The 15,068-nt window shown below is 48.4% G+C and overlaps 2 long non-coding RNA genes across 2 annotated transcripts in view; one reads left to right on the plus strand and one right to left on the minus strand.

Annotated features, from left to right (window-relative positions):
• LOC118155250 (uncharacterized) overlaps positions 1 to 6,566 on the minus strand; it is a 31,143-nt gene extending 24,577 nt beyond the window's left edge. The window contains exon 1 of the long non-coding RNA XR_004745477.3: positions 6,132 to 6,566. This is a non-coding gene — a long non-coding RNA (uncharacterized LOC118155250). The remainder of the gene's footprint in view (positions 1 to 6,131) is intronic.
• Positions 4,087 to 7,716, plus strand: LOC128932538 (uncharacterized). Its single transcript, XR_008482460.2, has 2 exons — positions 4,087 to 4,422; positions 6,456 to 7,716. It is a non-coding gene; the product is annotated as an uncharacterized LOC128932538 (long non-coding RNA).
• Positions 7,717 to 15,068: the final 7,352 nt, after the last annotated feature.

The following is a 15,068-nucleotide window of genomic DNA, read 5'->3' on the forward strand; positions in this document are numbered from 1 at the left end:
GGTCAGTTTCAGCCTGTGGGTCACATGTGATGCTAACACTGGACCAGGCAAGGCCCACACTGGCCCCTCCAGGAGGAATTGGGCAGCGAGGCCAGTGTTCTCCCAGGCTGAGGAGGAGTTTGTAAGCTGCAGCCCTCACCTTTCACCCCACCTGCTCAGGAAGTCAAGCTATAGGAAGGAGATGGGACAGAATCTTTTGAGGCAGTGGGTCCTGTCTGCCACACCCCCTGGTGGTATTTGCTAAAAGTTATAGAAAGAAAGCTTCAGGGTATGAAGAGTGGCTGGAGGGTCCCTTGGTGAGGATGCTTCAGCCTGGGCTTAGTCAGAGAGGATGTAAAATGTGTATCTACATGAGAATATCGATGCACTCATTTATAGTGGGGGTCGAGTGGTTTCATCTCTTTCGTGTCAAACCCTGGTGTGATGTTTTTATAAGGCTGCTGCCTCACATCTTATCCCGGAGCCTGAAGTTCACAGCACAGCCATGGAGACAGGAAGCAGGAGGGAAGGCGGAGAAGATCAAGAACGACTTGGAACCCAGGAGCTGGAGCGGGACCTGCGGTGTCTGGGAAGCCCGGGAGTCCCGTGCTCCTGCAGAAGCTGGAGCCTCTCAGCCTGGAGTGGACTCACACCTGGAGTTGTGGGCGCTGGAGGGGACTGGGAGAAGATGGAGGGGACATGCTGTCCAGCTGAGCTTGTGACAATGCGTGGGTGCCTCAGGCTGGCTGTTACCCCTTTCTCCTCCCCTGGACCTCACAGGAGACTCTCCTGCAGGCCACCCTACCCAGAAACATCCTGGGGGATGTGGCTTAGCCTGGACAAGAGGTCACATTGGAAAGTTCCAGGAGAAGACCTTACTCCCCTTCCCACAGTGGAAGGCAAGCATGGGGTGAGCAGGCAGTGAGCTCAGAGGAGTCACCAAGACCTAAACTCCAGGTTGTGTGATGCTTTCCTATGAGCAGGGGGGCGAGGCTCAGAAGTTTTCTAATGAATTCAATATTTAGATGACAGTTCAGGCACCATCAGGACCTACACCTGCTCAATGGAAAGCACTCAGTCCACAGGCCCACCCCAAATCTAATGAAGCCCTGAGCAAGCAGATACCCCTGAAAGTTGGGGCTTCTATAGGGTAACCCACCTGACTTCTTCAGGACATTAGTGGCATGAAAACAGAAGGGACAAATAGTCTAGTTAAAAGAAATGGAAGGACCACAATTAAGATGTCAACTTTGTTTGAACCTCGGTGGTGGCCCATACCTGTAGTCCCAGCTACTCGGGAGGCTGAGATGGGAGGATGGCTTGAGGCCAGGAGGTGGAGGTTGCAGCGAGCCGAGATTGTGTCACCACACTCCAGCCCAGGTGACAGAGTTTATTAATTCATTAAATATAAATTTTACATTAGATCTTACCAAAGGATTATTGTTAATTTTGTTAGGTATAAAAAAAGCATTGTGTTTATATTAAAAAGCCCACTTTTCTAGAAGTCAACACCGAGACATGAAATCATGATGAGAGAAATCATGGTTTCTGTGATTTGCTTTAAAATGTATCAGAAAAGAGAAAGAAAAAAATGAGAATGAATTAAACAAGTGTGGCAAAACATTGAGGAATTATAAACGTGGGTAATAAGCATGAAGGCTTATTTTGCTATTTCAGCTTTTGTGTATTTCCAATAACTTTACTTTTTAATTTTATTTATCTATTTAAGATGGAGTCTTGCTCTATTGGCCAGGCTGGAGTGTAATGGTAGGGTCTATCTCAGTTCACCACAGCTTCTACCTCCCGGGTTCAGGCAATATTCCTTCTTCAGCCTCCTGATTAGCTGAGATTACAAGCGCCCAACACCACACCCAGATAATTTTTGTACTTTTTGTAGAAACAGCGTTTCACCATGTTGGCCAGGCTGGTCTTGAACTCTTGACCTCAAGTGATCCTCCCGCCTCGGCCTCCCAAAGTGCTAGGATTACAGGTTTGAGCCACCATGCCTGGTCTTCAGTAATGAATAAGAATTGCTTGTCGGCCCTCTAGTTTATGCATTATATCTGTAGGGTTTGGGGTTTTTTTTTATTGGAGAGCTAGTCTCACTCTGTTGCCCAGGCTGTAGTGCAGTGGCATGATCTCAGCTCACAGCAACCACCACCTCCAGGGCTCAAGCCATCCTCCCACCTCAGCCTCCTGAGCAGCTGGGACTAAAGGTGCATGCCATCATGCCTGGTGAATTTGTGCATTTTTTTTTTTTTTTTGTAGAGATGGAGTTCCGCCATGCTGCCCAGGCTGGTCTTGAACTCCTGAGCTCAAGTGATCTGCCTGCCTCGGCCTCCCTAAGTGCTGGGATTACGGGCATGAGCCACCACGCATGGCTGTGTCTGCTATTTTAAAGAAGATCCAGACTACTTGGTTCCTTGTATTGACAGTTGTTTATGGTCAAATGAATGAGCTGAACTTTTGGATGACTATGAAGGTTGGTTGTGAAAATATCTGTTTTCAAAAACGTAGAGTGACAGGGTTATACCCCTTAGAGGTTCTGTGTCTATGACGCAAGTCCTGTTTGTGGCTGAATCAGTCTCTGCTCTGCAGCCAGCACTTTGCCTTAATTGAAGGAGATCTACAACACCCACCAGGAAAACTGGGTTTGTGGAAGGTATTCATTTACCTCACAGAATTCTTACTTGACTTGAATGTTGATGGTCTGACCCAACCCAGTAATGACCTGTAGATTTACATATCATATATAACATATGTAACAGTGCACGCTCATGCATATACACACATGTGCACACGTGTACATTCATGCATGTATGTACACATACATGTGCGCACATACACATGCATGCACACACATACACCACATTGCTCCTATAGAAACCAGGCGTGACATCTGTTGCTTGGTGAAGCTCCTATCAGTTACCGTGTCTGTGCTGATTCAAACACCAGCAAAAAGTCACCCCTGCTCAGCTCCAGGGAGCTTTGGAGTCAGAACCAACAGAAGTAAATCGCTGCTCTGCTGTGTCCTAGCCCAGAAACACTGGACAAACCCTGTCCCCACGGAGTCTGAGTTTGCTCCTCTGTTGTATGAATTTAATGGTACCCTCTGCTTGTCCTGCCATCTCCCCAGTGCATCTCCCCAGTGCACCGTAGAAATGGGAATTCTCTGTTCCCAAGAGCTCTCCAACCTGCCCCTGAATTTATAAAATAACTGTTGAGATGTGATTGAGGTATAGCAAAATGCATTCATTTCAGGTACACAGTTCCCTCAAGATCCAGAACGTTTTCATTGCCCTTCAGGTGCTTGGTGGCTCTCTCTCTCGTTCATCTTCTGCTTTTGTCTGTCCCAGATGGCCCCTCACTGCTTTGCATCACACTCGATGAGTCTGGCCTCAGCTAGAACGTCATATACACAAATCATGGGCCGTGGTCTTTTGTGTCTGTCTTCTCTGCCTGGGCTCCCAGTAGTTCTCCAGGGTTAGCCTCTCAGGAGCGTCCTGGCTACCCTGAGTCTCAACTTCCTGGACAGGGCCATGATCCAGGTGACACCTGAGCTATCAGGAGCCAGTGGTGATTCAGGTGACACCTGAGCCATTGGGAGCCAGTGGATCTTCAGTCCTAGAAATCAGGAGTCAGCCCTGGGCGACCTGGTGTCCTGCGTGAGGGCGTGGGCAGGCCCTGCTGTGCCGCACGGTGAGCTGTGCGATGGTCAAGTCTACAAATGGCAGTGACTGATTTGGTGGAGGCATTGGGACAGCACGGAGAAGGGGACACCAGCTGTAGAGGGAGAATACCCTTCACAACCCTAATAGATTTCTGTGTCCCTGTTCCGTCTCCTTTGCATCCCCCTAAATATTCTTTAGTTTTTACTTAAGCTGCAGCTTCTTGGCTCCATTGACCCTGTGACGGCATTTGTCTGTGAGTCCCTGGACTCCCTGATGGATGCCCTTGGCCTTGTGCTCCCCGGAGATTGTGAGTGAATTTTATATGTTTCATCTTCCTGAGACCGGCAGGCAGGTCCCTGACCTCTGGCAAATCCTGCTGCAATGATTATTCTGACTCCATGTGTTCCTCATAAAACCACCTTCCTGAGAGGGAGGGGAATCCACAATTCAGATCTCCTTTTCTCCCCGCCCCGTGCCATGTCATGTTGTCTTTTCTAACCTTCTTCTGCTGGCAGAACGTTTCATTTGTCCACCTATTTGTTCCTTCCTTCTTCCTTTCTTTATTTACTTGTTCAACACTGATAGTACGCCCACTATGTGTTGTCCCAAGGCATGAGGATCCAGCAGGATCGAAGCAAATGCAAGTCTCTCCCTGGTGGAGTCTACGCTCTTGTTGGGAGAAACTGACAAATTACGGAAGTCAGGAGGAGCAGGTGGATGGTGCTGCGGAGGAAAGGAACAGCTGAAGGAGGATGGAGAGTGGGACATGGAGGTGAGGAGGTGGAGGAGCGAGCTGTGCAGAGACACAGCGGGAGTGCTCCAGGCAGGAGGAGCCCCTGTGAGGGCTGCAGGACTTGAAGACACACAAGGTGGTGGCTGGACCCAGAACAGTAGGAGAGGTGTCAGAGGGGCGAAGTGGTGGGTTGGTGGGGCTTCTGAAGGCCAGTGGGAGGACTTCGGCTTCTGCCCCCAGAGACACGAGGAGTCCTTGGGGAGCATGGAATAGCAGACACATCTGAATCATGCTTTCCCTCTTCACTCTGACTGTCGTGTGAAGACAGGGGTTTGGGGTTGAAGGTTACAGTGGGGTGGGGTGAGGAGGTCACAGCTTGCGGAGTGACCCCTCCCAGGGAGGCAGCTGCAAAGGCTCCAAGACCTAGGACTCTGGGCCCCTTTTGCAGAAGGTGGCAAAGGGATGATTATGGTGATTGATGGTGTGACCGTGACGGCAAGAGATGATTGTGATGGCAAGAAGGCAAGCCTTCATTCCTGAGAATGAATCCCACCCCAAGCCTCTCTGTGACGGAATGAAAATGGAAGACCAGGGATGGGCTGGGATGCCTTGTCAGTGTCTTCCTCTAGTAAATAATGGGGGCAGCAGCAAGCAGTTTCACGTGCATGCAGTTCTTAGCACCCATATACCTAACCTGATTTTTTTTTTCTGATAGAGTTTCATTCTGGTTGCTCAGACTCAAGTGCAGTGGCATGATGTTGACTGACTGCAACCTATGCCTCTCAGGTTCAACCGATTCTCCTGCCTCAGCCTCCCGAGTAGCCGGGATTACAGGTGTGCACCACCACACCCAGCTAATGTGATATTTTTAGTAGAGAAGGGGTTTCACCATGTTGGGCAGGCTGGTTTGATTCTCACTTGGATTTATTTGAGGGAGCTTGGATTATTGTTACAATTTAGAGATGAAGAAATGGGGCAAAGAGTTTATAGCTGACTTGCCCAAGGCCACATAATTTGGATGTGATGTCAGAATTTGAATCCAGGGTGAGGAGTGCCTTGCAGAGTTTCTGTGAATAGCTAAGAAAGAAGCCAGCGACGGGCCGGGCGCGGTGGCTCAAGCCTATAATCCCAGCACTTTGGGAGGCCGAGGCGGGTGGATCACGAGGTCAAGAGATCGAGACCATCCTGGTCAACATGGTGAAACCCCCGTCTCAACTAAAAATACAAAAAATTAGCTGGGCACAGTGGCGAGTGCCTGTAATCCCGCTACTCAGGAGGCTGAGGCAGGAGAATTGCCTGAACCCAGGAGGTGGAGGTTGCGGTGAGCCGAGATCACGCCATTGCACTCCAGCCTGGGTAGCAAGAGTGAAACTGTGCCTCAAAAAAACAAACAAACAAACCAACAACAAAAAACAAAAAAAACAAGAAAGAAGCCAGCGACTTCAGAGTATGAAAACACGATACGTATTGGTACAAAGATGGGCTATTTACAAAACACGCCTGTTTCCCAAGCCTTATTTAGCAATGCTAGGTATGTTTGATAGCAGTAAGAACAAGAAGAAACAGATGGAAAAAAAGAGCCAGGCACACCTGATGTGTAGTATTCTCATCTCTGGGCATGTTACAGCTTTGTGACTATCTATTTAATTCTACATTGACATAATTTTATTTGACTCAGAAAATCAATAGACCATTTTTCGAGGCTGCAGTTTGACAACGACCTATGGCCCAAGAATCAAATTACTTACGATCAATCCTGGCTTCCCTGCTGGCTGGAGTGGAGCCTCTAGGCAGGAGACCTGCAGAGGTAGAGCTGTCTCAGTCCCCGGCCTCGCTTCAGAAGGTCTGCCCTGCCGTTGTCTGTCCAGACCACACAACACACACAGGCGGCGGGGGAGAGGGGACGGCCGCAGAGAGCTCGGCCTGTCACATGTCATCTCAACGCTAAGCAGTTATTTCTCCTGGATTGTGTGACTTACCCAGAAGCCTGCGTTCGGCAAGCCTCGAGGATGAAAATACAATTGCACCGTGTAATAATATCCTTTCTTCTCTAATTTTCTCTACCCTGCTAGAGTTTCTCCCAGGGCAGATGCAAGGGGGCATGCTCGTGGGACTCAGCCTGCTCGAGAACGAAACGGGATTGCACGACATTCCCGCTCAGCTCCAGCCCCCGATCTGGAAGCAGCTGAAGATAGAGGGACCTTGACTTTTATCTGATTCTCCAGCTCTTCACATTCCAGGAAAGCAACTCAAGCTCTAATTTGCTTAGTCATTTAGTTGAAACCGCAGTAAGAGAGGTGGCAGAGAAAGTGAAACAGTAGGAAAATTAGATAAGGAAACAAAAGTGAAAACATGGTTTTTTTTAATTTAATTTTTTATTTTTTATTTTTTGAGACAGAATTTCGCTCTTGTTACCCAGGCTGGAGTGCAATGGCGTGATTTCGGCTCACTGCAACCTCCGCCTCCTGGGTTCAGGCAATTCTCCTGCCTCAGCCTCCTGAGTACCTGGGATTACAGGCACGCGCCACCATGCCCAGCTAATTTTTTGTATTTTTAGTAGAGACGGGGTTTCACCATGTTGACCAAGATGGTCTTGATCTCCTGACCTCGTGATCCACCCACCTCGGCCTCCCAAAGTGCTGGAATTACAGGCTTGAGCCACCGCGCCCGGCCAAAAACATCTTTTTTTAAAGACTCAAATAAAAACCATGAATTTTAAAAGTTGCTCAGGATTAACTTCCCTGCTGTTTAAAATGTCCACAGTATGCAGTTAAGGGACACCCATGACCCCATTCGCCCCAGCATTCGTTCCTTCATCCTCCTTTCCCTCGAACAGGAGTGTGAAGGCCTCACAGCACGAGGCGCCCTGGAGTAGATACTGCATTTCCATGGAGATTTAGGGGGAAATGCCAGTTAGTGTCTGAATCTTCTTACCTCCACTTACCTCCACTCAATATAATGAGACGAAGCCGGCATTCCCCAAGTGCCCGTGGTACCTATGCAACAGCTAACCTGCAGTTTGGATGGAGCAAAACGATTCTGAGAACAGAAAAACCAAGTGTCTGCTTCATATGGTTTGTTAGAAGAGAACAAACTTCGTTCCCTCCCTCGATGACTTTGGGCACACAGAGAGGAGGCTACCGGGAATCTTCTACTGTGGGTTTTCATCCGAGCTGTAGGTGTGAGCATCTCTCTCTCATCAGTGCTCAGAGTTGGAACAATCAAACCTCGGGCTCTCTGGCATCACAGAAACAAGGAAAGCTTTTCTCTGTTGGGTAAATTATTAATCGTGGCGCTATATCCCCCTTGACATCAATAAAGCACGACAATCCATTTGTCATGGGCCAGTGTGTGCTCATGACCGACTTGCCCTGTGATGTAGGTCAGACTTGGAATTGATGCTCTGATAACCAGAGATGTGGGATGGAAGTGGGGTTTCTCTGGTCCTGCAGAATGTGACTTCCATGCCTGAAGCTCTGGGGGTGGGGGGAGGTTTCTCTGGTCCTACAGAATGTGACTTCCATGCCTGAAGCTCCGGGGTGGGGGGAGGTTTCTCTGGTCCTACAGAATGTGACTTCCATGCCTGAAGCTCCGGGGTGGGGGGAGGTTTCTCTGGTCCTACAGAATGTGACTTCCATGCCTGAAGCTCCGGGGTGGGGGGAGGTTTCTCTGGTCCTACAGAATGTGACTTCCATGCCTGAAGCTCCGGGGTGGGGGGAGGTTTCTCTGGTCCTACAGAATGTGACTTCCATGCCTGAAGCTCCGGGGTGGGGGGAGGTTTCTCTGGTCCTACAGAATGTGACTTCCATGCCTGAAGCTCCGGGGTGGGGGGAGGTTTCTCTGGTCCTACAGAATGTGACTTCCATGCCTGAAGCTCTGGGGGTGGGGGGAGGTTTCTCTGGTCCTACAGAATGTGACTTCCATGCCTGAAGCTCCGGGGTGGGGGGAGGTTTCTCTGGTCCTACAGAATGTGACTTCCATGTCTGAAGCTCCAGGATGGGATTTCTCTGGTCCTGCAGAACATGGTTTCCATGCCTGAAGCTCCAGGGGGCCAAGCAAAGCACATCGGCAGAGCAGGGAGCTTGGCCCTCGACAAGGGGCCGAATTGTGGCAATGCGGGAATACTATACACAGTCACTGCCACACTGCTGAGGTTGCAGCTGGGAGGGAGCAGAGAGGAAGACATGGCAGGTTTGGCACTCCTGCTTCTGCTTCCCCTTTGCTGCATCAATAGGTGAAAAATAACACTTTTTTTCTCTAAGGAGAGAGCATTAGAATAAAAATACTGTATCCTTGAAATATATTTCAGAAAGAGAGAAAAAAGGAAAAATGCTTAATCAATTTCTCTAAAAAAAAAAAGAAAGAAAGAAGAAAGAAAGAAAGAAAGAAAGAAAGAAAGAAAGAAAGAAAGAAAGAAAGAAAGAAAGAAAAAGAAGCAGCAGCCAGAGGGCAAGTGCAGTTAAAAGTGACAGAGCTGGCTTTCCCCTCTGCCGAGCTGCCTACCCGTGTGGGTCAGAGCCAGGCCCGGGGTGCAGAGCTGGATGAGCAGGGCCTGCTCCTTTTGAGCCGTAAGTTTCCGCAACGTGTCTCTGTGCCTTTCCCAGACCTCCTCTAGTGGAGGAATGGCTCAGGAGTCAGTCAGACTGGGCTCCTCTAATGGAGGAATGGCTCAGGAATCAGTCAGACTGCGGTCAAGTCGGGGTCACCACTTAGCAATGTGTGCTTTGGGCAGTGTATTTAATCCTGTATGTCTCAGTATCCTCATCTGTGAGACGGGACCTTAGGTTAGCTGAGATAATATGAGAACTCCGCAGCGAGTGTGATCCAGTGACCATGGTGGGTAATCAGCCATCCAGGGGCCTGGAACTACACGTCATAATCAGGCATCATGCTGTGCTCACGGGTTCTGTGGCCAGGAACTCCTGCAGACACAGTGCGACTGCTCCTCTTGGGCCCTCAGGGTCTGGTGGCCCCAGGGCCAGGGCTGGAGTCTTCTGCAGGAACCTGCCCACCTCACTCACAGCTGCAGGATGCTGCCATTGGCTGGGACCTCAGCTGGGCTGCATCATGTCCCCCAAAATCCAGGTGCAGACGTCCTGGCCCCCAGTGCCTGAGAATGGGACTGTTTGGAAATACGGTGTTTAAAGAGGTGAGGTCACTACGGTGGACTATAATCCACCCAGGCTGGTGTCTTTGAAAGAAGAGATTAGGGCACAGATACACGGACGACACTGTGAGGACACAACAGCATTCTGTGGTGAGAAGAACTCACAGGTCCGGCCTACAGGGAAGGGGCAGAGGGAGTGAATCACACAGCAGGTGACACCAGGCAGCTGCAACCACAGGCGACTCTGCAAATCGGTGCCCGACAAGCCTGCATCTCCCACAGCGCCCACCTACGTGGGTGGAAGCCAGACCTTCCAGTTTCTCAGGTCAAACCACCCATATCCCACATCAAGTCTGCCAGTCAGCCCCGCTGACACTGCTTGGAACTGCATAGCACCGGGCCACGACCCCCACCCTCTCACCGCTCCTGCGCTGGGCCAGGCCCTGTCATCTCCCACCTGGAGTGCAGCAACTGCCTCCTGGCTGTGTCTTTGATTCTGCCTTGCCCCCCTCAGTATACTCTCAAAATAGCAGGTAGGATGATAAAAATTGTGTATCAAAAGCAATCACACAGCCCTGCCCAAACCCTGCAATGATTTCTACCCAGAGTCTAAGCCTCCACAGAAACCCAAACAGGCCCCCACAGTCAGGTCCTCCCCCAGTTCCTACCCCATCCAACTTCTGACCTCTCTCTCCTGGGCTCTCTGAACTTCAGCACTCTGTCTCCAGCCTCCATTTCTTTCCTTTCAAGACAGAGTTTTGCTCTCATTGCTCAGGCTGGAGTGCAATGCCACCATCTTGGCTCATTGCAACATCTTCCTCTCAGGTTCAAGCAATTCTCCTGCCTCAGCCTCCCGAATAGCTGGGATTATAGGCACACATCGCCATACCTGGATAAGTTTTGTATTTTTGGTAGAGATGCAGTTTCACCATGTTGGTCAGGCTGGTCTTGAACTCTTGACCTCAGGTGATTCGCCCTCCTTGGCCTTTTAAAGTGTTGGGATTATAGGCGTGAGTCACTGTGCCCGGCCTCCAGTCTCCATCTTATTATCATTGGATATTGTCTAACCTCTCAGCTTGCCCTCTCTCCTCACCTGGATCTGTTTCAGAGTTGGTGGGCTGCACCCTTGCTGCTTTGGGCCTTCTCTGTCTTCCATCCAGTTAACCAAACCCAATGAGGCTTTGGAGTCCTAGAAAACCATCTCTGTTTCCTTCATGGGTACAGTGAACCCTGAAAATTTGAGACAGGTCTCATTTAAATTAGAAAGTTTATTTTGCAAAGGTTGAGGACGCGCACCCATGACACAGCCCCAAAAGTCCTGAAGACATGCGCCAGGGTGGTCGGGGCATAGCTTGGTATGACTCATTTTAGGGAGACCTGAGACCTCAATCAATATAAGTAAGAAGAACATTGGTTCATCCAGAAGGGTGGGGAAAACTCGAGGCAGGGAGGGGACTTCCAGGTCACAGGTAGGTGAGAGACAAATGGTTGCATTCTTTTGAGTTTCTGATAAGCCTTTCCAAAGAGGCAATCAGATATGCATCTATCTCAGTGAGAAGAGGGATGACTATGAGTGGAATGGGAGCCAGGTTAGCCCTGAGCAGTTCCCAGCTTGAATTTTCTTTTTAGCTTAGTGACTCTGGGGGTCCGAGATACTTTCACAATACACATCAGGTCTCCAGCTTTTCAGTTTGCTTTGCAAATGGCCTCAGTTATTCACCTGAAATCTCATTATCCTCTAAGACTCATGAGTCTTCTGTGTTGTAAGCTGTCTTCTCTGCCAGACTGTGAGTTCACTGAGGAGCATAAATTGAATGAGTCATTATGGTCAATAATTCTTGCCAGGGTGCCCGCAAGTGGTGAGCGCTATTCAATTGTTAAAAATTAATTTAAATGAAATTAAAAGGACTGTATATAGTTCGTCTATGTAATATATCCTTGGGGTCCGGTCCCAGAGTGGGCAGTCAATGAAGAATGATTCAGTGAATGAAAGAACCTGACGAAACATAGATGAACAGTGACAAAAGAGGGAAGTCCAGTAACAAAAGACGGAAGTCCTCCCAGGTCACAGAGGCCTGCAGTTTAGAACACTAATGCACACCGACTGCCCTCAGCAGCGCCTCAGGTCCCCAGCCCAGCTCCCCCACAGCAAAGGCCCTGGGATATTTGCTTTCATGAATGGAGGGAAGGAGCTCCTGGTTACAAAGTGACTTCAAGGGATATTTTGGCCTTCCATGCAGAAGCAAGGGTACAGAGGAAGGCCCTGCCAGGGCGAGGACCCAGACTCCTACAGGCAGTGGAGGGATAAGACCCTAAAGAGATTTCCCTAAGTGGGGCCTCCGGGGGTCTCTGAACAGCCCTTCTCTTCAATGGCAAAAGAGCTGTTGAAATGGTGACTCTCTCCAGACTTCATTTCCCCAATAAAGGGTGCCCGCGACCCTTCACTGGGAGGCAGGTGTAGAGTGAAGGCCTCTAAGGTGACCTCCAATCTTGTTTGCCAGATTTATTTGCTTATCTAATTATTTTTAAAGTCCGGACCTCACCGGAATTATCACAATTTGTGAATTAGTGGGATCTGAAGTAATAGGGTTTCTGAGTATCTTTAATTATACTTAAGGATGGAAGGATAATTCCCTCATTTAGAAAAGAGACAAAGGGAATTGATTAAACAAATGAGACACCACAGTTAGATACAGGAAAGGATTTCCTGCCTATGAATGTGGTTTTACATTTAAAACTGGACAGAGGGGTGAATCTTTGAAAAATCTTTCAAAGTAAGTCCTGTTTCTAATTGTCTGACCATGTAGGTTTTTGTGTCCTGAAGGCACAGGTTATGGAAAATTTCTAAAGACCCTAAGCTTCTCCAGGTTTGTTATTTTATTGCAATCATTTTCTGAAGGGAGGAGTAGTGAGGCTGTGTTGTAATTATCTCCGGCTGGAGAAGGGCACAGCTGTGGCTCATCTCTAAATGCAAGGACTAAAATAATTACTCTAGGAGTTACCAACTGCTTTTATACTCGATTGCCTTTAAAGAGAAAAGAAAACTAGCTTTCTTTCACATCTAAACATGCTTTCTCATGTGGGTTTAGCTTTTCTCCCCAGTTTTCTATTGGACATTTATGAGTGCACCAGTCATTATGCAAATGCTGTTTTTGAAAGAAAACGAGGCACCATTAGATTTTGTTCAATGAAATATTCTTGACCTTCTGGTCATGAGAGGTTGGATCATCATCTCTTTGTTGACCACTCCCATCTACCCAGTTCTGGCCCCTTACCACCCACCTCTGCTCTGAGCTCTAGTGCCTTCTGAAGGCTGAATGTTGGTATTTCTGACTGAGGAAGCCTCTACATGGAAGGCAGGATACCAAGAGCCTCAAGTTGGCCATGGTTGAGTCTTCCATCATGGAAACTGTCAAAGGCTCCAAATTAGAGATACTCCCAGCCTCAGAACATCTACCCTCACACCACAGCCCAATCCCTCCACACAATCCTCCTCCCTCAGTACTTACCCGGAGTGAAGACCAAAAAATTAATCAGCTGGCAAAAACCACCTTTTCTTAAGATCGAAGACTAAGGTTTGCTTACAGGAAAAATGGGGCAGCATTTAAAATTGTTCTAGATTATTCCATATAATGCAGATTGTTCTAGATTATTCCATATTACACAGACTGCTTACAGGAAAAATTGGGCAGAATTTTAAATTGTTCTAGATTATTCCATAGAACGCAGATTGCTAGATTATTCCATATAACGCAGACTGCTTACAGGAAAAATGGAGCAGAATTTTAAATTGTTCTAGATTATTCCATATAATGCATGACACCCCTGGATTTATCAAGCTAGCTAGGAAGATGCAATATTCTCCATCAAAACATCAGCCATCAAAGAGTTTGGTCTAGGGTAGCAACGCGTTAGTCTCAAAGCATGTCCTAAACAGAGAAACCACCACCCACATGGGAGCCAGGCTTGGAGTCTTTGCATTCTAACACCTCTCCAAGGCTGATTTATATCTTTAACCTGCTGGATCTTCTGCAGTGAACCAGTCAGTCCTGAGGCCAAGTTCACCAAAAATTATTTTCATAAATATTTTTAAGCAAATGATCATTTTGGAATGAAAGTAACAGGCTATGCTGTCTAGAACAATCTGTGTAGTCTGAGGCTCTGTTCAAATTCCAGCTCAACGGCCCAGGATTGATTACTTTCTTCCTTACAAAAGGACGTGTTTCCATCGACAACTCTAAAAATTAAAGTTTCCACTCTCTTTTCTCTAAATTTCTCCTGTATATTTTACTCATTCTTAGTGTTTTAAATAGGAAATGAGAGAAGGATGAATTAAGTGGCACAGGGTCCATAGCCTCTCCCTGGGGTCCACGCAGCCTCCCCGTCCCTCCTACTCCCACTCTGCAGTGTCTGCACTTGTTTCATTTCTAGAAAGATATTTTAAACTTAAGTACAAGAAAAAGTGCTTGTTCACCGTAAGGTGGAAAGAGACAGCTCCATTAATACTGTGTAAACGTATGGCCCTCTCCCCTAATTAGGTGCCTGCCACACCTTCCTGAAAAACAAAGCAAACAGAAGCCTACTCTCCTCCCCGGCAGGGAAAAATAGTTTAGAGACCAGTGTGATAAAATGTTTGGTACCTACTCCTTTTTTTTTTTTTTTTGAGACGGAGTTTCGCTCTTGTTACCCAGGCTGGAGTGCAATGGCGCGATCTCGGCTCACCGCAACCTCCGCCTCCTGGGTTCAGGCAAGTCTCCTGCCTCAGCCTCCTGAGTAGCTGGGATTACAGGCACGTGCCACCATGCCCAGCTAATTTTTTGTATTTTTAGTAGAGACGGGGTTTCACCATGTTGACCAGGATGGTCTCGATCTATTGACCTCGTGATCCACCCGCCTCGGCCTCCCAAAGTGCTGGGATTACAGGCGTGAGCCACCGCGCCCGGCCGGTACCTACTCCTTTTAAAAAAAAATTGTGCTGTCACAATCTCTGGTTTCTGCTCAAAAGAGACACTCATACATCCACGTTTATCACCGCCATTCCGTTTTATTGCCATTCGGATTGGCTAAAGGACAACGACATGAGAAAGCTGACTGGGGAGATGGAGGAGTGGGCATCCTGGACGCTCACAGCGCTCCTGACCTCCGTCTAGCTCCCAGCACCCTCCACCTGCACGCCCCGCCCCATGAATGGAATCCCTGCTTTTCTCCACTTACCATTTTTGATTCTGATTCTATGGCCTTAAATACTCTAGAATTTCGTGACTTTCAAATTTCTTTTTTATTTCTTTTTTGAAACAGAGTCTCGTTCTGTCACCCAGGCTGGAGTGCAGTGGCGCAATCTCGGCTCACTGCAACCTCCACCTTCCAGGTTCAAGCAATTCTCTGCCTCAGCCTCCTGAGTAGCTGGGATGACAGGTGCCTGCCACCTCGCCCAGCTCGTGTTTTTGTGTTTTCAGTAGAGATGAGGTTTTACCATATTGGCCAGGTTGGTCTTGATATCCTGACCTCAGGATCCACCCACCTCAGCTTCCCAAAGTGCTGGGATTGCAGGCATGAACCACTGCACCCGGCTGACTCT

Source organism: Callithrix jacchus, chromosome 7 (assembly GCF_049354715.1).
Source record: "Callithrix jacchus isolate 240 chromosome 7, calJac240_pri, whole genome shotgun sequence".
NCBI classification, from domain to species: domain Eukaryota; kingdom Metazoa; phylum Chordata; class Mammalia; order Primates; family Cebidae; genus Callithrix; species Callithrix jacchus.